Below are 10,823 nucleotides of genomic sequence, written 5' to 3' on the forward strand. Positions count from 1 at the left end.
TGGAAAGAAGTGCAATCAAAGAAGACTCACTCTTTCTCTCTTGCACTCACACACACAAAGAAAGAACAAAAAAGAGAATGTCAAAACAATACGAAGATGAAAATATCAAGGCTATGCTCATATCGTATTGATAGCCGTTTTTCGGCTCTTTGTAATTGCCACAATGAGTTACCTCACCCTACTAAAATCACCCAAACACTGTGGCTATCCCTACCATTTCACTGTACATAGGCATGCGTGAGTCACGGGACTTTTCCCATATCTTCTTCAAAAACCCTCAATTAGCTAGTCATTGGGCTAGTTGAGCCAAAAAAATAAAAAATAAAAAATAAAAAATATAAAAAATATAAGTATATTATGGCCCATGCATATGTAAATATTTCTTTGTATATAGGGCCTAAATAAAATATTTTTTCATAATTATTTTGGTATTTATTTAAATATTTCTACCTAAGTGTGTGTTATTTATGCTCTGTACATTGCCTCACCATTACCACAATTTTTTCTTACCATTTTTCATACTCTTTATTCCATATAGAAATATTTTCATGTAAGCTTCTCTTATATTTTGTGTAACTCCATCCCAACAAAAATCCAAAAAAACTAGTTCTATTTATGTGTATATTTTTTTCACTATTGTGATTTTTTCCTTCCTACATATATTCTCTATTACTCTCATAAATTAGACCACCAAAAATATTCATCTTTTTATGGTAGACTTATAATGAGAGAGATTTATTTTGACCCCTTTATATTTTTCCACCTATATTATTTATATTTGACATGTACATATTTTTTAGACCCCTCAATATTTGATTTTCTTAGTTGTACTATTCACTTATATCCTAATCTCAACAATATCTTCAATTATAGACCTACCAAATAAGGTCAAGGGTAGGTGGCATGCATACATGCACTATGGAGGGCTCACTCTTGGAGGTATTCAAAAGAATCATCCAAAGAAGGACCCCACAAGGACCTTGCAGTGGAAAAAAACGGTCGGTTTTGCTGAATTTTTAAAGTTCACTTGCTCTCCGAGTTTGAAAAGGTGATACAAATAAAAGTTGTAGCTCGAGGGCTAAACTTTTGCCTCAAATTTTTTCATATTTTTTTGAGCTACGAGCTGTGAGCTATGATTTTTTTAGTGGACCCCAGTTTTCCCATGCTATGCAGCCACACTCTCTCTTCCACTTTATCATTTTCCTCTTTCACACACACTTCTCCACTCATCATCCCCATCTTTCTCACCACTCCTCTCTGCACACTACTCACCTTCTCCTCAACCTTGAAGAATAAGAGAAACCATGGTGAACTCATACCTCCCACACACAATTCCATTCAAAAATTGACCACCTAGTCTCATTTTTTCTCCTCCAATTTACCCATATCTATAAAAAAACCACAAAATTCATCCTCTTCTCTTAAAAGACAGCATCATGGTGGTTGATTACTCAGCTTCAATTACCTTGTCTCTCAAGGAAGGTCAAGAGTGGAGAAGAAATGTACCGTCAAAGCTAGTGGACCGTCAACAAGCGTCAAAATCGGCCCTACTCAAGACACTTGGAGCATCAACCTTGTAAGAAAGCCACCTTTTCTTACCTCTTAAGAGTTTTTTTCTTCCTTATTTGTATCCTACATGGATACTCCCATTGTAAATATCCAATTCCCTTTGTAAATTAATACTAACTCTACTAACACTAACCCACTATGAAAAGTCCTATCACCTCCATTTCTCTCCTCTCTCTTTCCTCGCCAACTTCTTGATAATTCCAAGCAAAAGAAATTAGATAAATTGCTGAAAATCTAACCCAACCATGGTTAGAGGAGTAACCCTAGCCTTCAAAATTGCTATAAAAGGAGGGTGTAGCTAGCACAAAGGGGGGGCCATAAGCAAGAGCACTATGCTATAGCTTGAGAAGCCAAGCTCAACCTCTCTAGAAGGAGCTCTTGAGTGGAAGCTCATTGTCTTATGCATGTGCATGTGTTGTAATAGGGGATTAGCAAGGGAACTCTATGCCATTGTAAGAGAGAGAGTGATCATTCAATTGAGAGTAGGAAATCTATCATTTCTCCTACTAGTGTAAGCCCAACATTTGCTGAATCAAGGAGGGTGGATTTGGACTAAGCTTGGATATTTTGTCTCCCTTCCAACGTGAAGTAATGGACAACAATGATGTGTAAGTGTCTTGGTGTTTTTTGTTAAGTTCTTGATAGCTTGTTCTCTGGTGTTGTCATCAACCTAGCCATAAATCCCACATACTGTAAGAGGGCGACAGGGTGGAGAGGACTCCCCTGGCTTTAAGACAGTGATTGGGGTGGCTTTTCTTGTGATGTGTTGTGGTGAAATTTACGCAAGCTATGTTGAACAGATATTAATTTCACTTTGATTTGTCATGATAGATTTGTAAGAAGGTATTAATGCAACAAGCACCCCCTCCCCCTTTCTCTCTCTTTCTTAAATATATAGTTGTGTTTGCTTGATCATTGCCGATACGTTTCAAAGCAGCCCGAGCACTCTCTCTCTCTCTCTCTCTCTCTCTCTCTCTCGTGTTTTAGGGTGTGAGAGTATTCCATTGGTGTTAGGGTTAGTGTAAATTCCTTGCTTGTTTGTGGGTTGCTCTAACGATTCTCCTCTTTTGCGTCCTAGCTCGCTCTTAAACTAGGTGGTGCCCCTTGTGTAGTTGGGATTTGGCTGTGGGTTTGTTGTTTTGGTTTGTGTTGTGTTGTGCCCCAGCCCCATTGAGCAGCACGGGAGCCTTGAAGGGTGTTTAGAGGCCACTCTTCTTGTTGCCCGCCCCGGACCATCTCAAATTGGTGCCCCCACTGAGGAACAGGCTTGTGTATGTTCAACCTTTAGCATAATCAAGTAGCTTGCATGAATCACGAGAATTTGTATGATCCCTTCATTCCCATTGCAAGGCAAAAGGTACACATAATTGTTAGTACTAAGTTGCAATTTCAACGTGTCATTCGTAGAATTTTAGGTCCTCTTAGGTTGGCCGAGATAAACGCTTCAGTAAATCCTTTTATTTTGCCTCTCATTAGGTACGACCTTAGTTTGGACGTCTATATTTTTGTTTTGTTTTAAGCATTAGGACATGCATAGGCCATGGATAATGGCCCAGGAATAGAGGTTTTTCCCTTTCATTTTACTCCACACATTAGAATAAACGTTGCAATTAGTAGAAAGATCCATTTTCAACAACGAATGGTGTTCATGTTTGGTGCCCAAAGAGCAGGAGAAATTCTTGCATCACCAAACCCTGTCATTCTACCTCTCATCAACTACCACACTTCTTTTGATGTACATGTGTTCATTTTATTTTAAAATGAAGTGCAGCCCGGCAAAATAGTGTGTATGTTTGTTTTTTTCTTTGTCCAAGTTGTTACAAGAAACAAAAAAACGATCATTTGTTCTAACTGGGAATGTGTGTGCAGTGAAAGTTCAATCCTTAGAGATCTAGCTCTATTACCAATTGAGTTGCAGGAGCAAGTAGTAAGGCGTCTCCCTCATAACAAGAGGGTGGTGAAGTTAAGACGGAAGGTCCTACGCGTGGATTCCATTTTCCTCTTGTTGTTGGGCACTAAGGAAGACCGCGCATTCATCCAACTAGTGTGTGCCCTAAGATTGGTAAATAGAGTGAAATTTGGCGTTTGGCGAGTGCATTTCACCATTGAGGAAGACTCTTCAGGAAACTTGCGGCCAGAGTTCACGCTTCATAGACTCACATTTGGTGAATTTTTCCCTCATTTGCGTCTTATTAATAGTCTTCCTTTCGCTTTCAACAAAGGAGATAGGGAGCTATTTAGAGCTTGTCTTAATAAAGAGAGCATAGAGAAGATTGCAAATTTGTATAAATTCTCATCCTTCTCTACTTTCTATGACACTTTGTTCATAGAGACATTGTAAATCTCTTTATGCTTTTGAATGATTTAACCATAATCCTAAGGAGTTTTTGTCCAGGAGTTTTGTAGCACAAGTGGAGTCTTTAAATCTTGCAAACTTGATTGGACTTGATGAGGATGTTCTTTATGAAATTGTGAGAAGGTTGCCTCACTCCGACTGTGTGGAACTCGAAGGAAAGGAGCTCCTAGTCAATTGCTACTTTCTCACGGCCTTCGACGAGCATGAAGATCTAGTTTTTATACAAACCGCTTGTGCGTTGGGAATTGTAGAGCAAGTGCAATTTATCACTTGGGACGTGGTTGCTCTTTTGGATCCAGAAAATGAAGTTCTAGAGATTTCTGTTTATCACCTTAGCTTTGAAGAATTTCAACCCTTCTTAGAGCTCATCAATAGTCTACCTTTTTGTTTTGATCAAACAAATCGAGACCTTATTGAAGCTTGGATAGCTGAAGAAGAAAACCTAGAGTGGTATTTTCTCACTTCTTCATTTGCAGGCGAGTGGTTCTAAATCTCTATTGTATCCCTTATTGTAACTCATGTTGTAATCTTTCATAATAATGGAGAGCCAACGCCAAATGTCTGGATATCCTCTTTTCTTTGGAGAGCCTGGAGAGGATGCAGAATTATTTTTAGCAAATTTCAAGATGTCTTGCCGTATCAAGAGGATAGTAACCGATCAAGAACATGTAGAAATGTTTGAGGTGGTCCTTAGGAAAGATGCTAGTACTTGGTTTGACTCTTTGCCTGAGGAAGTTAAGGGGAATTACACAGAAGTGTTGAATCGTTTTAAGAGATACTTCTTTGATCCCCAAAACTCTCAAAAACTATGGCAAGACATTGTTTCTCATAAGCAAAAAGACTTAGATGACTACTACTTGTACAAGCAAGAGTTTCTACGTCTTTGGGCTCTATGGATACGAAATGTTGCTAACCCTGGTGATGGTGCAGAATTTTTAAAGAAGGAGAGGTTCATAGCCGGCGGACTCTTTCCTGACCTTAAGGTAAAAGTTGAGGCGGGTGCACCTGCTACTTTTGATGCAGCGGAAACTAGGGCTGCTGAGAAGTATAGGAAACTCAAGTGCTTAAGGGGAGAGGTTCCAATAGAAGTTCTTAGACCCAAAGGTAAGGACAAGCATCAACATCTAGGGAGCTTCCTGATGTAACGGCTGAAGTGATTGAGAAGCTAAATGAATCTTTAAGCAGCCTGTCAATTCACCTTGCACAAGCTGTAGGTCCAAAGGGACAAGCAAAGAAGTCAGAAGAGAGAGAGCCACGAACTAGGAGAGTCTTGCAATGTTGGAATTGCGGAGAGTCTGGACATGGGATGTATAATTGTCCTTGGCCCCGTGGAGAGCCAGGGAGACCTAACTTGAATTACCCAGTGATGAATGCAGGAGAAGGAGCTGGTCAACAACCAAGGCTTCTACAAAGGCCAAATGGACCAAGACCACCTCCACAAGGGGTAGAAGGAGTTCCACCTTTGCCAGATCCAAATGTGCATGTGGTAGAGGTGACAAATTCAAATGAGTTTGACATGGAAGCCAATGGCATTAAGCGTGGCCGAGGAAAAGGTAAAGAGAAAGAGGGTGTCCCATCACAGAGTGACCATGGACAAGGCAAGAAGGCAAAGGAGACCAAGGAAGCTAAGAGGACTCGACGTCGTATCAATCTCCAAGACTTCCCTCTTGGACATGGTATGGCTCCATACAACCTGTTGGAAGACATGCGAGGTAAGGGTCCTGATATCTAATGGCCTCAGTTTCTTGCATTATGCCCACAAGTTAGGAGGGATTTAACAAGGGCAGTTAGCACTAGGAGAAAGGTTAAAGAGAGTGTGCCTGTTGTAAAAATTGCACAAGCTGAAATGAATGAGGACATTACACCGGTGCTAGACTGTTACATCAAAGGAAGATTGGTTAGGAAAGGTCTAGTGGATGGGGGTGCACAAATTTGCATCATGACAGAAGGGCTCATGCAAAGACTAGGCATGCACATCCATGAGACACCTGAAATCAAAGTGAAAATGGCAAACAATAGCAAGGCTAGGTGCGTAGGCATTTGTAAAAATGTTTTTGTGGAGGCCTTTGGCATTAAGAAGGCAGTGGATTTTTATGTTATGTCGACCAAGGGAAGTGGTTATCCATTTATCCTAGGAAGACCATGGCTAATGAAAATGCAAGCTTTGCAGGATTGGGAGAGTGGAAAATTAATTTGCAGGAATGACAATCATAAGAAGGTTGTCTTTGACATGAAGGAGCAACGCCAAGAGGAGCTCCATGAAGAATCATCTCGAAGTGAGACGGAAGAAGATTGGACTGAAAACACTTCAGAAGAAGAAAGTAGCGGCAGCATTACTGAAGAGGAGTCCTCCATTGAAGTCATGGGGGTAAGGTTTAAGCCAAACAACCAGGAGACCTCTTCTCGAGGTTTGGAAGAGGTAGGTTCCCAAGAGAACCAAAAGGTGGAAGATGAAGGAATGTTAGAAGGTATGTTGTCTACAACACTTACAAAGGATGAAAGAGAGGAGTTCAAATGTGTGCTAAGGAAATTTCCGAGTCTTTTTGCTAAAGACTACACCGATGTGCGTGGAGTAGATGTTGTTCAACACAAGATTGAGTTGAAGCCAGAGGCCACACCTAAGGCTCAAAAGCTACGAAGGCTAGGAGTCATTAAGGAGCAAGCTCTACTCAAGGAGGTAAGGAAGCTTCTAGCAGCAGGTTTCATTTATCCAGTGGAGAATTCAGAGTGGGTCTCTCCCGTTGTTGTCACTCCTAAGAAAAACGGCAAGTGGAGGGTGTGTGTGGATTATCGTCCACTTAATGAGGCAACAAAAAGAGATCACTTTCCCCTCCCATTTCAGGATGAGATACTAAATGAAGTAGCTGGTCATGAGAAGTACACTGTGTGTGATGGCTACTCGGGTTACTTTCAAATAGGTATCGCATTGGAGGATCAATTGAAAACAACCTTTATCACTCCTTGGGGCTGTTATGCTTTTAGAGTCATGCCATTTGGCCTGACAAATGCTCCTGCAACTTTCCAACGCTTCATGAACATGGTGTTTCAAGCATTCTTTGGAAAGTCCATTAGGGTTTTTATTGATGATTTTTGCATTTATAGCTCAAAATCATTGCATCTACAAAGGGTAGAAGAAGGTTTAAAGAAGCTCTATGACATGGGAGGTCAACTCAACCCCGACAAGTGTCACATAGCTGAGGATGAAGTGATCTTGCTTGGTCACAAGGTTTCCTATAAAGCCATTGAGGTGGATCCTTCAAAGGCAAAGGCTCTTATTGAGCTACCATCACCCAAGAGTCTTAAGGAGGTCATCTCTTTCATTCAGAAGGTGAAGTATATGTCACGCTTCATTCACTTAGCCTCGGAGTTGCTTCATCCTTTGCAAAAGTTAACACAACAAGTAGAATTTGCATGGTCTGATGAGATTGAAGAGTATTTTTGTAACATTAAAGTCATTTTGTCAGAGGTACCAACACTCATGCCTCCTTGTTGGGAGTACACATTCTTTGTTAGCTCTAGTGTTGGAAGGGAAACAATTGGTGCTGTGTTGCTACAACAAGATCCCCACAGTACAAGGATGCGACCCATCTACTTTGCTAGTAGGGTCATGAATGCTTTGGAGAGAGACTACACAGAAGCAGAACTCATGATGCTTTCTCTCATGTTTGCGGTGAGAAAGTTTAGATCCTACCTGCTACCAAAACCTTTTGTAATTCTCACTGCAGAGAATTTGTTTCCTTGGGTGTCATCTCAAATGAATCTTAATACTAGGATCTCAAAGTGGATTATGGAGTTGCAAGAGTTTCAATACTCTTTCAAGGTAGAAGATAGTGTGCGTGCACAATTGGCAGGGATTCTCACTTATAGGGTGCATGAAAAGGAGATTAAGGTGCCTGAAGTAAAGACCCTACCATTACCACCACCAAAAAGTATTCCTAATGCTTTTACCTTGTTCTTTGATGGAGCTTTTCGTCGAGCCACAGGAAAAGTAGGGGGAGGGCTAGTGTTGCTCAACCCAAGTGGAGAGGTGGTCATGAAAGAGAAGTTCAATCTACCAAGTTCAGCTAGCAACAATGAAGCAGAATATGACACTCTACTTCATGGTTTGAAGATGTGCATTGGCCAAGGGATACAACGTCTCATGGTAAAAGGAGATGCACTTCTCATTGTTAAACAGATTTTAGGCATTTGGGCATGCAAGAATGAAAGCTTAAGGACAAAAGTTCATGCCATCCGTAGGCTATTTAATCAATTTGAGGAGGTGCAATTATATCATATTCCTAGGAAACAGAATGAAGATGCCGATTTACTTGCACAGCAAGTAGTTACATGTGTTGAGAAAGAAGTGCAGGTCATCATGGTGGCAGCAACTGTCAAGCAACCGAGATACCAGGGATTGGAGTCATTGACTCCCATTATTAGCTACATTTTGGAGGGCGAGTTTCCACAAGACTTCACGAAGGCTCAGAAGAGGAGACTCATGAAGAAGGCAAGCACATATCTCTTCCTAGAAGGCTCCCTCTATCAAAGAGGGAAGGATCAAGTGTGCAGAAGAGTACCAACTATCGCGGAAATTCCAGCCATTCTAAGAGGTTTGCATGAAGAGGCATGTGGTGGTCATTTTTCCCAAGAATTAACTGTGAAGAAGATTTTGCTTGCGGGGTATGTTTGGCCAAGTCTGCATGTGGATGTCCAACATTGGTGTAAAAGTTGTCACAATTGTCAGGTAAATGGGAATAGAAGATTGATTTATGGTCCAAGGCAAATCGTTCTTGCAAATGGACCCTTTGAAAAGTGGGGCATTGATGCTATGGGTCCTCTGCCTAGGACAAAAAATGGTAAACTCTACATTCTAGTGGCTGTAGACTATATGACTAGGTGGGTGGAAGCACAAAGTGTGGCAAAGGTAAATGAGAGGACAGTGAGAAAATTCGTCTACACTCACATTTGTTGTAGATTTGGCACACCTTTGGAGATTGTTTCTGATAATGGTCCAGGGTTTAGAAAGGGATTGCTCACAAAAGTCTGTGAAGAACTTCACATTCTACATCGTCACAGTACACCCTACTATCCCCAATCAAATGGTTTGGTAGAAAAAGCTAATGGTGTCATTGCAGGCATCATTAGAAAGATGGTGAAAAACAAGACAAAGTTGTGGGATGACTTCCTGGATGGTGCCTTGTGGGCGTATCGAACCACATATAGGGAAGCCACGGAGTTCACACCATTTCACTTGGTCTAGGGTCAAGAGGCTTTACAGCCAATTGAACTAAACATTCCAACAATGCGACTTCATGACAAAGCAGCACAAGATGATCAAGAAGCATGGATGGATCGACTTCTTACCTTAGCTGAGCTTGAGTGGAAAAGAGAAGCAGCATATGAGTGCTACAAGAGGAAAGCCACACAAGCGAAAGAAACGCACGACAAGAAACTGAAGGACAAAGGCATCAAGGAAGGAGAGCTTGTGCTAAGGTATGACAATCGACTTGACAATCGTTTTGATGCCAAGTTTGAAACAAGATGGCAAGGGCCATACATAGTCAAGAAGGCTTTCAATTCAAGTTACTATCAGCTTATGGACTTGAATGGTAAAGAGCACTCCAGGAAAGTAAACGGGTATCGCTTGAAGCCCTATTTGAGTCGCCTTCTACCAAAGGATCTACCAAAGATCTGTCCAAAGGCCGCTGTCTCATGTAAGTATTGCTACATGAAGCATGAGTGTAACTCCAGCCAAAATTCTGAGGGGCCAAACAATAAAGATCTCGTCAAGGACTCTGAAGTACTCTCTTTGGAAATGATGCTCTATGATGGTACATGAATATACCATCATCCAGGGGGAGGGCTAATGATAGCCGTTTTTCGGCTCTTTGTAATTGCCACAATGAGTTACCTCACCCTACTAAAATCACCCAAACACTGTGGCTATCCCTACCATTTCACTGTACATAGGCGTGCGTGAGTCACGAGACTTTTCCCATATCTTCTTCAAAAACCCTCAATTAGCTAGTCATTGGGCTAGTTGAGCCAAAAAAATAAAAAATACAAAATAAAAAAAATAAAAAATATAAGTATATTATGGCCCATGCATATGTAAATATTTCTTTGTATATAGGGCCTAAATAAAAGATTTTTTCATAATTATTTTGGTATTTATTTAAATATTTCTACCTAGGTGTGTGTTATTTATGCTCTGTACATTGCCTCACCATTACCACAATTTTTTCTTACCATTTTTCATACTCTTTATTCCATATAGAAATATTTTCATGTAAGCTTCTCTTATATTTTGTGTAACTCCATCCCAACAAAAATCCAAAAAAACTAGTTCTATTTATGTGTATATTTTTTTCACTATTGTGATTTTTTCCTTCCTACATATATTCTCTATTACTCTCATAAATTAGACCACCAAAAATATTCATCTTTTTATGGTAGACTTATAATGAGAGAGATTTATTTTGACCCCTTTATATTTTTTCACCTATATTATTTATATTTGACATGTACATATTTTTTAGACCCCTCAATATTTGATTTTCTTAGTTGTACTATTCACTTATATCCTAATCTCAACAATATCTTCAATTATAGACCTACCAAATAAGGTCAAGGGTAGGTGGCATGCATACATGCACTATGGAGGGCTCACTCTTGGAGGTATTCAAAAGAATCATCCAAAGAAGGACCCCACAAGGACCTTGCAGTGGAAAAAAACGGTCGGTTTTGCTGAATTTTTAAAGTTCACTTGCTCTCCGAATTTAAAAAGGTGATACAAACAAAAGTTGTAGCTCGTGGGCTGAACTTTTGCCTCAAATTTTTTCATATTTTTTTGAGCTACGAGCTGTGAGCTATGATTTTTTTAGTGGACCCCAGTTTTCCCATGCTATGCAGCCAC

The sequence above is a fragment of the Adiantum capillus-veneris genome, chromosome 26 (genome assembly GCF_014529385.1).
Source record: "Adiantum capillus-veneris isolate H3 chromosome 26, ASM1452938v2, whole genome shotgun sequence".
NCBI lineage: Eukaryota > Viridiplantae > Streptophyta > Polypodiopsida > Polypodiales > Pteridaceae > Adiantum > Adiantum capillus-veneris.